Source organism: Gekko japonicus, unplaced genomic scaffold, assembly GCF_001447785.1.
Source record: "Gekko japonicus isolate JY-2015 unplaced genomic scaffold, Gekko_japonicus_V1.1 scaffold1966, whole genome shotgun sequence".
Classification (NCBI taxonomy): domain Eukaryota; kingdom Metazoa; phylum Chordata; class Lepidosauria; order Squamata; family Gekkonidae; genus Gekko; species Gekko japonicus.
Window position 1 is genome coordinate 332835 of NW_015164249.1, and position 978 is coordinate 333812.

Here is a 978-nt window from a genome sequence, read left to right on the forward strand (position 1 = left end):
TGCCATTATACCCGAAGAAGAAGAAGAAGAGGAAGAGGAGGGGGAGGAGGAGGAGTAGGAGATTGGATTTATATTCTGCCCTTCACTACCCAAAGGTGTCTCAGAGCGGCTTACGAACTCCTTTCCCTTCCCCTCCCCACAACAGACACCCTGTCAGGTAGGAGGGGCTGAGAAAGCTCTTGACAGAAACTGCTCTTTTTCAAGAACAGCTCTTATCAGAACTATGGCTTGCCCAAGGTCATCCAGCCAGGTGCGAGTGGAGGAGTGGGGAATCAAACCCGGTTCTCCCAGATTAGAGTCCGCGCACTTCACCACAACACCAAACTGGCTCTCATGAGCAGAAATCTTGGTATTTATTCCGAAGATGTCTGTGTTGCCTCTGCAGAGGGAGAAAGAGAGGGTGGTGAAAGCAGTCGAGGACAGATCTCAGCTGCCACAGGGCATGTTGATTCTGGAGGCTTGAGCTGCCTGGAGGGAGGGGAGGATAGATTCTATTTCGTTCTTTAGGCAACGGCCCCGGCAAAAGTGGTCTTGCCTGTGAGGCACTTGGCCCACACCCGCTTGTTTTGCAGTCCCCAGGCAGGCAGCAAACGCGGTAGGTTTGAGCTGCGTTTGTGTGGCATTCAGCTGGGGAAACCCAGGCAGGGAAGATTTCACTTGCTCACTAGATGCCACCTCCCGGTGGAAAAGTCTGGGGTGGCTTACGAGCACTCTAGCAGCTGCCATTCCGCCCCATCTCCTAAATTATTAAAAACAAGTGGGGTAACTGCAAGGTCTCACAGGGGGAATCTTATCCCACCCTCCCCCTCTCCACACAGCTTTTCCTTTTTCTGTCCCCTGCCCCGGTTCGAACTGCTAGGTTGGCAGGATTATTAAAAACAAGTGGGGTAACTGCAAGGTCTCACAGGGGGAATCTTATCCCACCCTCCCCCTCTCCACACAGCTTTTCCTTTTTCTGTCCCCTGCCCCGGCAACCCC

The 978-nt window shown here is 53.2% G+C and overlaps 1 protein-coding gene across 1 annotated transcript in view; it reads left to right on the forward strand.

Moving 5' to 3' along the window:
* The window catches only part of TNS3 (tensin 3), a gene marked incomplete at its 3' end in the record, with an annotated part of 182765 nt that overhangs the window by 181596 nt on the left and 191 nt on the right, over window positions 1-978 (forward strand). The gene's annotated exons all lie outside the window — the stretch shown is intronic.